This window comes from Carettochelys insculpta, chromosome 7 (assembly GCF_033958435.1).
Source record: "Carettochelys insculpta isolate YL-2023 chromosome 7, ASM3395843v1, whole genome shotgun sequence".
NCBI lineage: Eukaryota > Metazoa > Chordata > Testudines > Carettochelyidae > Carettochelys > Carettochelys insculpta.
Genome location: NC_134143.1, coordinates 2386721 through 2399845, shown reverse-complemented (window position 1 = coordinate 2399845; position 13125 = coordinate 2386721). Strand labels below are relative to the sequence as shown.

Here is a 13125-nt window from a genome sequence, read left to right as displayed (position 1 = left end):
CCTCGAGCCAGTATGACCACATAGGTACTTGAACCTGCAATGGCTTCATCCGAAGTCCAGCACTGTACCCAACCGGCCACACAGAAAAGCTGTGCTGAGCCCTCCTTTCCGGCAGGCAGATGTTGCACCTCTTGGGCCATTTTGCAATGGGAAGAGACTCTCTGGGCTCCCATCAGTAAGTGGTGGGGACAGAGTCTCGGCATTAGAGGAACCTCCCAGAAATCAGCCTGCGTCCCCCACTGGTACAAAGCCCTCCCCACGGACCAAACCCAAAGGGGCCTCACTGTTGTGTTTACCTCAGCTGCTCTGAGGGAGGCCACTGCTGTGGCTCAAACCTTCCTGCCCTCGCATCCCACTGTGCCAGACCCCAAAAGGCCCATCTCACCTGAAAGTAACCAGCACAACGTCAAAATAGCGCATTGTGTCTACTCGCACCGCGCGTTATTTCAACACTGAAATCGACGTGAGGTGGAGAGACATTGAAATCGCTCGTCTCATCCAAAGATGGGAATAGCCCCCTACTTCGACACTGAACGTCAAAGTAGGGCATGTGTGGACGATACACGTCCTGCTATTTCGAAATAGCGGGGTCCTCCATGGCGGCAATCAGCTGAGGGGTTGAGGCGTGCTGTCCACCCCCTGTGGGGCTCTATGATCACTGGGCACAGCAGCCCTTAAAGCACCACGGACCCAGATTTCCTGGGGCAGGAAGCTGAGAGCATGCAGGCAGCAGCACATACACGTGTTAGCCCTGCAAGCCCTCTATGGACATCAACCCAACCACCCAGCAACAAGGTTTTGAGCCAGCCCCCTCAGACCCCCCAGGGCTCCCCCCCGAGGGGACCCAGGGACCTCTCAGGAGCCAAACAGGGGACCAAAAAGAGGTGGGGCCCCTCCTGGTTGCAGGCTGAGCTCTGAGATCTGCTGGGGCTCTGGGGTGAGGAGGACGTGCTACACGTGATGGGGAGCAAGCCTTGGAAAGCGGAAGCATTCACCTGACTGGCCGAGGGCCTGACAGCCCGGGATCACACTGCCCGCATCCAGATCACATCCGCAGCAAGGAGAAGGAGGTGCGGCAGGGTTACGCCTGGGCCCAGAATTGGTCAGCCAGTCTGGGACTGCCCCCACCACTTGCCCCTGTTACAGGGAGCTCAGGGTCATCCTAGACCCCGGAACACCTCTCCCCCCAGGCCACATTGGACACAGCAGCAGTTGAGTCCCAGCAGGCCTTGGAGTTGGAGTCCATCCTGGAGGCCAACCCCGCACCCTAGGGCCCACCCGAGGACCCACCCCTCGGGATGACAGAGAAGGGGTCCAGCAGTGGGGGGGGGGAATCCTCAGAGACCTCCCCTCCCACAGCACCAGCTGGGCATCCACGCACGAGGGTTCCCTCAACCACAGCAGTGGATGGTCAGGTACACACCCCACAGGGCACACACCTCCATGCCACGGGGCAGGGGCACCAGATATGACCGGGTACCCCACACACACCCAGTGGCCCTGACCAGCAACTGCCCAGTCACAGCCCCTGGCCCTGCTCAAAGGTTTCACACAGGGAAAGCTGTACAGTCAGCCCCACCCCCAGGGCACAGGGATTTGCACTGGGCTGGTAATAGAGCAAAGGGGTTGTGTGGAGGGTCACAAGTGGGACTGAAGGGCAGAAGGAGACAGAAAGGCAAAATGTTCTTCTCGTTACGCTGCATCAAACACTCCCCCTGACGAGCTCCAGCTGGGGCAGCGCAGCCCATCCCCCCTCCGTGAGAGACAGGAGATAACTGTGCCCCACAGCTGGGCCCTCCTCGCCCCACCCCTGGGGTGTGAAGAGGGAGAAAGGAGGGAGTGGGGAGCACAGAGTGAAAGTGAGGGGGGGACTCAGGCTGAGGGAGCAAAGGACGGGCAGGACTCCAGGCTCTGCTGGTGGGATCCTGCACTGGGGCAGGTGGGGGGAGAGGAGGGCAGATTGGTGGAGTCCGACCCACACACTGCAGAGGAGACAATAAGTGAACGGGGATTTTTTGTTCCTCCCATCCTCACTGTCCTCTTGGCGGCAACTCCAGCTTCCCTCGGGCACAATGTCTGTGCTGGGGAATGGGAAGGGGTGGGTGTGGGCATCCTTCACAGTGGTTCAGCTCCATGAAAATTCATCACTTGATAAATCAGGTTGGTCGTCTTTGAAGTGCTTCAGGGCTGCTTTTTGGTTGAAGATACAGACTAACACAGATACCTCTGTGTCAGGAACAACAGTTTTTTCCAAGGGCAGCACCGTGGCTTGACTGGTGAAAGCACCTGCCTGTTAAACAGGCGATCCTGGGTTCAACTCCTAGTGTTGCCTGGGTGAAAGTCTTTGATGCTTTCTGCATTGCTGTGGGGAACTACAAAATCCTCCCTTGGCAATCCCAGCCATTGCTGGGAAGGTAAAGGCAGATAGGAGAAGAGAATTAGAAAGCATTCAGGCACAGACTAGAGCTCAGGAAAACACTGGTGTTTGGAGGGTGGTACCTCTGCCTGCAAGAACAGAATCAGATGCTCCCAGGTCTGGGCAGAGAGGGTGACAGTGCAGTCCTGGCAGGGTGGGAGAGTTACTTTCCTCTCTTATCCCTTTGTTTGTCATTGACAAAAGCCAAACAACTCAGCAGAAAAGTCTAAGACAGGCACTTTGGCTCCCATGGGTGCCAGCCCTCTCCAGCAGCTCCATTGGCTTTCTCTGGTCCCCTTTTTCTCCCCGGTCCTTCAGCCTCAGAGGCTCCCTCCCTGCACACCTGCTGCAGCAGCACCACAGGCCCAGGTAACTCACCACTGGTGCAAATCCCTGCCTGCATCGCTCCTCTTCCCACACTTGTCCTGCCTCTTCCCTGAGGTCCCCAGTCGCTGCTGGAGGTGGAGTGCTGAGGTACAAGGAGCAGGCACCAGCGGAAGGTCAATGATGAGCAGCATTGGCCATGGGAGCTCAGGAGAGGGGCAGAGAGGTGCGTGGGATGGGAGGAGCGGGTCTCTGCACAGGGGGAGTTGGCTGGCAGTCCCTGGGCAGGGGTGAAGAGCCATGAGCAGCAGGTGCGGAGGCCTGTGGGGAGGAGAGGAGAGAGCAGCAGGCTGCTGGGGGCAGAGCTCAGGGGAAGAGGCAGAGCTGGGAGAGGAAGAGGTGTCATGGGAGGAGGAGGAGCACAGGTGGCCTCAGAGGGAGCAGGTGAAGCAAACAAGGGCCCCTCCCACTCCTAGGGAGCTTCCAGCGCTGGCACCAGCCTCCCCATTGCAGCTGTCACAGCCCACCTGTGTGCTGAGTCTGCACTGCCCAACCACCACCAGCACCAGCAGTGCCGTGGGAAAAGCTGTCTGGTTGGCAGGGCACTGTCTGCACCAGGGGTAGGTCAGTGTCCCTCTTACTCAGGAGGGGGTGTGGGTTTTACAGCCCTGAGTCACACAGTGACACTGACCTGGTTCTCTAGGCTGTGCAATGAGTCACCCCCATTGGGAGTAAAACTGCTCCAGCCTCTGCCTGACAGGATCCAAACACCACTGAAGCCAGGCAGGCCCTGGGGTGGGCTGGCAGGAGTCAGGTGCGGGCAGATGGCAGAGCTTAGCTGGAGCAGGCACCATGGCCTGGTTGGTAAAGAACCTGCCTAGTAAAGGGGAGATCCTTTGTTCAACCCCCCAGTGGTACCTGCCTGCTGGCTTCAGGAACACGTGGTGTTGCCCCTCCCAGAGGACAGGACACGGGGCCAGGTCGACCTTTGGCCTGACCCACAATGGACATTTGGATGCTTTACATGGTGCTGACAGGCACTGACCATAGAGGTGCCTGTCTCCATTGCAGTGTGAGTGCCCTGGGGTGGCGCACTGTGCTCCAAGCACCACCCAGAAACCCCAGAGTCACCACTGCCACATGGCATGAGACGTGTGACCTGGACTTCCCAATGTGCTGGAAATTCCCAGCTAACCTCTGGCGAGGACCAAGGGCTGACACTGCAAGAGAGGGGTTTGTGGTGAGTCTGAGGGACAAAGACACCGGGGGGATTGCCCTGTGCAGGTTCATATCCCGCCAGCTACAGAAATGCTGGAGTCCTGGTGCCCACCACTTGGATGCTGAGCACCTTTGTTACCAAACAAAGCCCCAGATGGTCTTGTTATTACCCTCTTGATACTTCTATGCTCCCGTCTCACTGCACTTCTTAAAGGAGTTCCCTCACGCACCACCTGGGCTTTGCTGAGAGCCACCGACCCCATCCCTGGCACCTCTCTGCCTGGGCACAGGGGGATGGGGGAACTGCAGGCGAGATGCCATTAGCAGAGACAGCAGAGTGTGGGGGAGGGAACGAGCCCTGGAGGAAACGACCCACACTCCTGAAGGGAGGGATGGGACAGACAGACAGAGGGGTGAGAGCAGCGTTCCTTTTAATTTCATCTTTCCATGTGCAGAATAAATCGTATGTGCACGAAAGCAAGTGCGGATGGGAACCACCAATAAAAACACTCGCTGCCAGCTGTGGGTGCTCTGCTAATCAGCTGGGCAGCATTTGAATTTCTGTTGTGTGGCCACTCAAGCACTCAGCTTTTAGGAAGCACTCGTGAGAAGAAAACACTCCTGGGAGCTGCACTCTCTCATGCTCTCAGTGATGACAGCCACCCACTGAGATGCGGGTGTAGCTGTACTTTGATGGGCCACTGATCCTGAGCCACTTCCAGTGAGCTGTGACAGGTGAGCACACCTGAGAGCCGTGCTGAGGCTGCTCCCGGTTATGCAGAATCTGGGCCGACAGGGAAAAGTGAAAATGTGACATTGTTGCTCCTTTTGGTTCTCCCATAACTTTACTCGGCACAGTTAGGGTCTGTCCCCCTGGAGTTGTAGCCAGACAGCCAGCCCCCTCTCAGACCAGCATTGCTCGGAACACAAGGGAGCCAAAACAACAGGGCACTTAACATAAATTCCAGCACAGCCTTTGAAACTGTGAGAAGCACAGGTGTGCTGCTACAATGTGCCTCTGGGAACATATACAACGATTAGGCTCACAGCAGACAGAGAAGCTGTGACAGACATGGCTCTTAGCCCCTACTAAATAACGTGATGCACACACACCCACATCCTAGGTGGGAAAATATTTACCCTAATAAAAGGAATGTCCAGTAGTCGAAACTTATTGTTTCTCTCCCTTGCAAGTGTAAACTACTCTTGCGAGAGCTGGCGTCGCCCAGACAGACCAGCCCCAATTTGGCATAAGAAAGGAGAAAGAGAATAAAGGAGTACAGAGGTATAAGTATGGGACCTACAGCACCATGATTTTTGAGTGCTTTTCGCTATCTATCTGCTGGTCAGATAAGTGACAGCCTCCCAAGGCTTCTGCAGCTAAAAGGGTCCCTAAGCCTTGTCCCTTATTCGTCTTTCCGCGGAATTGAGTGACCGATCCTGGCTTGGCACCGCTGGAATCGAGAGATGCAAGGAGGGTAAGAAGCACCCACACCTGATCTCCTATCTTTAGTGTACACATATTTTGAAATAGACTCTATACTTTGTTTTCTTTCTTTGGGATCGTGGCTTCAGTTTTGTAACTTGTTTGTGTGTGTAACATCTATACATTTAAATAAGTAGGCACTAGCAATTTTGTAACCACATGATTAGAATCTAGGTTAATAAATTTTGGTAACCGTTTGTGCATAAGCCTGACTTGTTTCTCTGGTTTACTGTAAAGCAGCCAACACAATTAAAGAACCTCAGCCGTTTTGGCTATAAAGCCTGGCCATTAGGTGAGAGTACTAAGAGCCTAGCGTTGAGTTGCGCCGCCTCCACGGGGCAAACTCTTGGGGCGCCTGTCAGTCAATCCTGACTGCCCACTGTGAAGGGGCTCTGAGCTCTAGCAGTTAAAGTCACGGGTGTGGAAAGGCTCTTGGTGCTTCCATTGGGGCACCTGTCAGTCAGTGTTGACTGCCCACTGCGAAGGGGCTCTGAGCTCTAGCAGTTAAAGTCACGGGTGTTTAGGACCTTGGGGCATCCATCAGCCTAGCCCGGGCTGCCCGCCGCGAAGGGACAGTGCGTCCTAGCGGTTAAAGTCACTGGTGTGGAAAGGCTCTTAGTGCTGCCATTGGGGCACCTGTCAATCAGTGTTGACTGCCCACTGCGAAGGGGCTCTGAGCTCTAGCAGTTACAGTCACGGGTGTTTAGGACCTTGGGGCATCCGTCAGCCTAGCCCGGGCTGCCCGCCACGAAGGGACAGTGCGTCCTGGCGGTTAAAGTCACGGATGGTATAAAACGGGCATAGCTGGCACCTCACCAAACATCCTTGGCCATCGGCTAACACCTGTTCTGTCCTTCCAATGTATTTGCTATCCTGGAATGATTGCGTCCCACTGATTGTCCTCATTTCACCAGGTTTCTGTGATGCCTATTATGTTAATCTCCCCCTTAATACCAGGTACTCTCGTCCACCCATCTTACTAGTTCAACTTCTCGCATTTGTGGAGAAGCACTTTAAAGTGACGTGCACGTAAAGCAAGGACACGTCAAGTGAGATGTGCTGGCCTTGCACACCACGCTGACGGACGTGTGCTCCCTCTGCATCTATTCAAGGGCTGCTGTGGTTCAATGGGCACAACCCAAAAGTCCTCAGGACACAAACGCATTTAGCAAAAGTAGCCTATGCTTGGAGACCAAGTGGGTTAAAAGCCTCTTGCAGCTCTCGAAGCTGAAGGAAGGCCACTCGTGTGTCTGGTTTGATAGCTTAGGTGGCCCAGTGCTGGGGCAGGGTCTTGGCCCCCTCTGGGTTCCAGCCTGAATCAAAAGAATATGGTGCCCATGGCTAGCAGAAAATGGCTTCAGTCCATTAACCTGTGGGTGATGAGGCCAGCATGCTTCCTCGGCACCACTTCACATGCTCCCCAAGGGCCACAGCACTGCCTGACGAAGAGAGAACCCCCTAAATGTGGCCAAATGGGCCCAGGACAGACACAGTTGGTCACCGGGAGCTGCAAGTCTCCACACATCATGTTGCTGTGTTCACACCCTCTGCCCCAAGGAAGTGAAAATGGGGGAGGATAAGGGGAGAGTCAAGCTACCTTGCCCGCACAGATCCCGGCTCTCTGCCTTTTGGGGGGCTCCTTTCCAGAAGCCTAATGGTAAAATTCTTCTGCCACTGTTCTTGGCTCTGAACCCTGGGGAACCAGCCCAGAACTCCTGCTGCAGAGGCTGATTGTGGCAGCTGCTGCAGGGCCCCCAAAAGCACAGGGCCTCGTGCTGCTGTCCCCATTTGTCCCTGTGCATGGACCAGCTCTGATAACAGACACGCCCCAAGAGGGACCCATTCATTTGCTTCCATTTGCCCCCAGCTCTGCCCTCTCCATGTCTGCTGCCTTTTCCAGGCGCACACACCCAGCCGGCTGCAGTTCTCTCCTGGAGGCGAAGGGAGAAGAGTCGCTCTCACATCGCAGGAGCTGACAGGGTTTGAGTCCGTGGAACGGGGCCCTTGGCTTTGCCTGCCCACCAGCCTTTCTCCTCACCTGGCAGCTGTGCGCACAGGCAGGGGGAGTAGGGGAGCCCCTGTGTCACTTATGGCCCATCTCCGGCAGCTCTGTGCACCTGACTGGTTGGGGAAACCGAGGCAGGAGTTCGACGCTCACTGTCGGTACGTTCGCAGCAGCACATCGGTGCTGCAGTTCTGGGGTGTGCTCAGAGCGACTCCGGGAGTTCCACACCCCAGTGAGAGGAGACGGGCGGTTGGAGTCACCCAGCTCTGCCCTCCTGCCAGGCTGGTGTGTGTGGAAATGCCGCGATTTCTTCTGCCCATGAGGGGAGGGTGGGAAAGAGCCTCTGCGAGATCCTGAACACGGACTTATCTCATGTGACTGGAGAGGCTGAAATGAGGCTGGTTCCTGTGGTCACAATGTGTGTGTGAGGAGAGGGGTTTGAAGCTGCGTCTCCCACCGAGACCCACTCAAGGGAAACACAGAGTCTGGAGTCAGGCACTTTTGAACACTTGACACACATATTTGACTTACACACATTGACTTGCACTCTGTGACAGAGCATGAGGAGCACTTGCCTTGTGTGAGAAATCACAAGCTGCCCGGCTGCCTCCAGCGTGGGCTGAGCTCAGGGGCAGTCGGCTCCCTCACTCAGTGCATCCCAGGGCCAAATCAGGGCAGGGCTGGGTGCAGTGCTGTGTCTGAGGCCCTGTGCCCCATTAGCTGTGGGCTTGGTCAACTGCTCAGGAGAGATTCCAATGTCACTCAGCTGATTAGCAGAGCTCTCACCACTCAGGCTTTTGTTTCCATTGGTGGTGCACATCGGTACATAGTTCAGAGCATATAAAATGTATTCCACACATGGATGGAAGAGGCTGGAGGGAACATTGTCTGTGGGTGCCCAGCCAGGCCAAGGGAGGGCTGTTCGGTGTGTGCTGGGCCTCACTGGGAGTTTGGGGAGGGCAGCTGGGGCTGCTGAGCTGGGTGTGCAGCTGGTTTCTTGGGTTACGTCACAGTGGTTTTCTTTTCTGAGGTGTGGTGCTTTTTGTGGGGGTAACTCTTATCCCCATGACACACCTCATGCAGGGGCCATTGCTCTTTGTGCCAAGGCATGTGGCTGGGATCTGGGACTCAGGACCCTTTTCGCAAATATACATATTCCCTTCTCATCACACACATCTGACCCTGTTCCACTTAAAACCCTGGAGCCTTCACTTTGCTTGGCGGGTGCCTCAAACTGCTTGCATATGTGGGGGTGTTAGCTGGTGAGCTGGAGTCGGTTCCACATCCATATTCTCCCACTTTTGGTTTTCCTCTCTCCCAGAGCCCAGTGTTGTCAGCCTGCAAATGTCTCTTTTTTCTCCAGGGTTGGCTTCCCTCTTACTACAATTAGGCAATACAAAATTCACCTGAACTCATTAAACCTAATTTTTTAGTGTAGACACACCCAGCAGCACTGGAACCGGGCTGAATGGGGTTTCTAAGGTGCCAGAAGAGTCTTTGCAAGGTTGTGGCTGTGCACATTTGGCTGAGGTACTGGATCCCTGTTTCTACGACTTCCCCACTTCCTACAGAGGGAGCCCTTGAGGCCAGAAGAGCTGGCGAGGAAATGAGGCGCAGAGAAAGCCAATGGAGCTGCTGTGGAGGGCTGGTGCCCTTAGGAGAGTCCTCCTGCTGCTCCTTCCTGTGTGAGGAGTGCTGTGAAGTGTGGGCTTAGGGCAGGTGGCTCTGAGCTTCGGGAGGCTGGGTCCAGGGACTTCTGAACCTCACCTGGACCAGGTCCACTAGGAAGCCCCTACCCCAGGTTGAGGTCGTGATTATGAAGCCTTCATCTGGTGCATGGGCTGGCGAGTCTGACTCTCATGGGTGCACTTGGGCAGCAAGAATTTGGGTGATGGGGTCAATGCAATGAGGCAAAGATTAGAACCCTGTGACCAACATCCTCTCTGGCCATTGGGGAAGGGCTGGTTAGGGAGAGCCTGAGTTGAGAGCCTGAGTCCTTCTCAGTCCAAGGGTGAAGGAAGTCGCCGAGTAAAAGGAGTGAAGGAAGTGGTCAAAGGTTCTTCTCAAGGCTTTGCACACAGCAGCATGTGAGGAGATGACCGGCTCCCTGGACAAGGCTGCTGCCTGATGCTTTTGTTTCATTAATTAGAAAAGTGGTCCCTGTCTCATTGAAAGGTTCTGCAGGCTGTCTGCTTGCCAACACTGAGAGGGACAGGGAATGTCAGGTCAGAGGCCAGCCAGAGAAGTAGCAACACCTGCCAAGATAGATAGGAGATTCTGGGTTTCTTCCTGCTTTTAGCTGGGGAACATTTGCAGGCAAGACAATACGATAACCAGTGCACCTCACAATGTCACCTGGGTTCTCCTGTTCCTCCCCTGAAATGCAAAGCTCCTGGGTGGCCCTTACCCTGGCGCACCTGGAAGGGCCACCCTGGAGAAAGTGACGGAGGGAGCAGCTAGTGGCTACCTTTCAAGAACTCACATAGCAGAGCAGTGGACTGTATGGAGAGCCCAGCAAGTTCCCTCTGGTAGAAGCTTATGGCAGGGCTCTTGTCTTGCTGATGGGTTAACTTTTTGACCCTGATGTCTTGCCACCCATCTCCCCCAAAGCATTCTGTGAAAGTGGAGGAGCAGGAGAGGGACTGTCACAAGCTCACCGGGAAGTATCAGTGGGGCCTGAACATCACAGGCTCCTTGGGGCTGTCTCAAGGACTCACAGAGGAGCTGCCACCATCTGTGTTCTGTGTCCTTCTCACCAATACACAGATAACTGGGAGATTGCCTCAAGGACTGAAGCTTTCTGGCTCCCCAATTCAAGCTATCACTGAGCCCTAGGCCCTGGAGTCACTGCCCCTGCCCCTGCCAGACCTGCCCCCAAGGGTGTCTGCTATGACAGAAGAAGACAGTCTGGTTTGTGGTGTCACACTCTATCCCAGGGAGTGTTTGTACTCTGGGATTTCCCTAATAGGAGCATGAGAGAATGAGGGAGCTGAGCTGAAAGCAGTATTCAGAGAAAAAAGTAGCCTCTTGCATGTGTTGATGAGCAACTCTCAACAGCATCATCTCTGGGTGCCCCGACAGAACAGAAAGGGGATGTGCAAAGAATGAAATGATGCGTTTCCATCCGCTTTCAACCAGGGGGCCTTTTGCATGCGTGGCTAACACGAAAGCCCAGTGGGCTACAGAATCTAAACTGGCTTGTTTGGCTTCTCCCCTGAAACTCCATCTCTCTAGAACAACTCCTCTCAAATGCCAATAACCTTCTCGTTAAAACTTCAGCTATCACCCTGTCTCACATCCGTACAACATGCTGCTGAACACACATTTTCAAGATGCTTCGCTTTGTTCCTAAGCTAATTGTTCTGCTTTTCCAGATCTTAGCCATCGCCTTCAAACTCGCTCTTGCTTTCGCTATTCTTGTTGCGATTTTCTTCTTACAGTCTAGACCCTATGTTATGTTGCTTCCCAGATACCTGAACTTCTCTACACTCCCTAGTTCAAGCCCGTCTACGCTGATCTTCCTTCCTATCTCCTCATCTCCAAATACCATTGTTTTTGTTTGATCCATGTTCCCAATCAGTCTGTACTTCTTCCTTCCCTCCTTTAGAGCCTGCACTGTTCTAGCTTTTCTTCATCTTCTTCAATGACAACTGTATCATCTGCAAACCTCAAGTTGTTGTTTTTCTTCCCCTGCACAGATATCCCTTCCGCCTCTTCCTCGATCTTGTCCATCGATCTCTCTAGGGGCTTGATGAAAATACTCGGTCATATCAGATCTCCTTGTTTCCTACCTCTACTCGTGCTCAACCGACTTCCCAGCTCTTAACTCATTTTCACCACTGCCTCTTCATCATCGTTGATATCCTTCAGCAACCCTATCGGTCTGGTATCCACTCCGGATGACTCCAACACTGCCCAAGTGACTTTCTTATCACAACTGTCAAATGCCTTCTGAAAATCGATGACGCAGCCAGAGATATTCTTGATCTTCCGTCAGGCTGTCTCTGCTCTCAATCTTAGTTCCTACATTGGCTGTCTGGTCCGTCTCTCTTTCCTGAATCCCGCTTGCTTGTCCAGTGGTTGTTCCTCTATCTGCCACCTCAGTCTCTCCTTCAGTGTCGTTATCAGCCCCTTGCCGAGATGGCTGGTTCGGGCAATCGTTCTGTTGTTCCTGCACTCCAGTGCACTCACTCTCTTGTGTACAACTCGCTCTTGGTGCTTGGCAGCTGTGCTTGACTCTGGGGTGACAGAGATGTGGCTCCCACTTTACTCTGCTACTAGCCAGCCTGGCTCTGCGCTGGCTCAGCCGGGAGGGGACTCAGGCTTGGGTGGCATGGCCTCGCCTCCCTGGCAAGGCATGAGACAGAGATGATGTTACTAGAGTGTCAGATGCAGAGACAAATCATTGCCACAACTCCTCTGTCTGCACTGTGGGGAAAAACTGCTCTAAGGGCTCAAAGAGCTTTTTCACACCAAGGAGGCCTCACTCTGGAAGGGGATACCAGGGGGTCATCTGCACTTCTTTGAAGTCCCTACCTTGTCCCCTGGAGACTGTAGGCTCCTCTGTCTGGGTTATCAGGTAGCTTTGTAGTGTAAACTGGCCTCAAGCACAGCTGGTGCTTACAGACAGGGCTCAGGGCAATTCTGCTGAGACTTTCATATGTTAAAGAAGACAATTAACGACTAAACTGTCTAAACAAACTGTATAAAGAGTCCTTGGAAGTGGTTCTCAGGGCTCCCACTTCTCTGGAAGCTGGCAACCTGCATGCACGCATCATAAAGTTTCCTTTTAGATCTCACTCTTACCTCACTGCTTTGACCTCCAGCCTCAGACCTTTGGGGGACACTGTACCCCAGGGGAACAGGGTTCCACAACACCAGCTAGGAAAGAGTAATGGATGCTCAGAAAGCAGCTTTGCTTATGGGTCCCATGGTGTAAAGGGCAGCACTCAGGACTTTGAATCCTGCAATCTGAGTTCAAATCTCAGTGGGACCTGGGTGTTTTCAACTGTAGACCTCATCTTCTCCAAGGGCTGGGCTATTTTATCCCCAGAAGTACCTGAGTGAGTCCTTTTTCCTCCAGCTGGATGAATGAGGCCCATTGGAGCCAGGTGTCTGGTTGGGCTGACTCACCAATCTGGCTGCAATGTGTTGGGGCCCAAGAACTCATCAGTGTATGAAGATGCAGTCTGAGGTTGTATTTCTCATGACTTCTCCTGAGGCCCTCACAACTGGTCCTGGGGCTGCCAGGCTATTCCTGTTGCAGGTATGGCACTTAAGACCAGGCTAAAAAGTCACGAGACAGCAGCAGAGAGGTGGAGTCCTAGGCTGGAGCCCAGCTCACCTGTCCTCTGGGCACCTGGCGGTGGGGCAGCTGGTACTGACACCTCTAGGGGAAGTCTCAAAAGCCACAGAGGGCAGTGCAGGAGGAGGGGAGGACCATGACTGCATGTGGCCTGAGAATCTTCATAACGTCTCTGAGCCAGGCTGCTCCCCACCACCAACCTGTCACTAAGGACACCTCCAAAGCAGCATGTGGTCTGCAGCCAGCGTCACAAGGTGGGAGAAAATCAGCCAGTCCCTCAGTGGGGCCTCATAACTGTGGGGCTCATTTCAGCTGTGGGGCAGGAGATGTGTCCTGAAGAGGCTGTTCCCCAGCTGGAGACGAGCACAAAA

General features: G+C 54.2%; 1 non-coding gene across 1 annotated transcript; it reads left to right on the top strand.

Annotated features, from left to right (window-relative positions):
- The first annotated feature begins 12373 nt into the window (after positions 1-12373).
- On the top strand, positions 12374-12445 carry TRNAQ-UUG (transfer RNA glutamine (anticodon UUG)). Its single transcript has one exon. It is a non-coding gene; the product is annotated as a tRNA-Gln (tRNA).
- The last annotated feature ends 680 nt before the right edge of the window (positions 12446-13125 follow it).